This window comes from Littorina saxatilis, linkage group LG16 (assembly GCF_037325665.1).
Source record: "Littorina saxatilis isolate snail1 linkage group LG16, US_GU_Lsax_2.0, whole genome shotgun sequence".
NCBI classification, from domain to species: Eukaryota; Metazoa; Mollusca; class Gastropoda; order Littorinimorpha; family Littorinidae; genus Littorina; species Littorina saxatilis.
The window spans coordinates 27,391,019-27,391,239 of NC_090260.1; positions in this window are offsets into that span (position 1 = coordinate 27,391,019).

Consider the following 221-nt stretch of genomic DNA (forward strand, 5'->3'; position numbering starts at 1 on the left):
GAAGCAGTCAGGATTGTGATTTGTAGTATGTGACCAAGTGGAGGGATAGTCTTATGCTATGTATAATGTATGACCTGAGCAGTTGTGAGATAGTGAGCAAAACTGTTCCCAAGAAAAGGACTGTGGCTTTCAGACACAGTTGAAGGAACTGTATAGATGCTGTTTGTTTGTTTTGGATACAATGCTAAAACTGGCCGGACTTTTATTACAGTAAAACACCT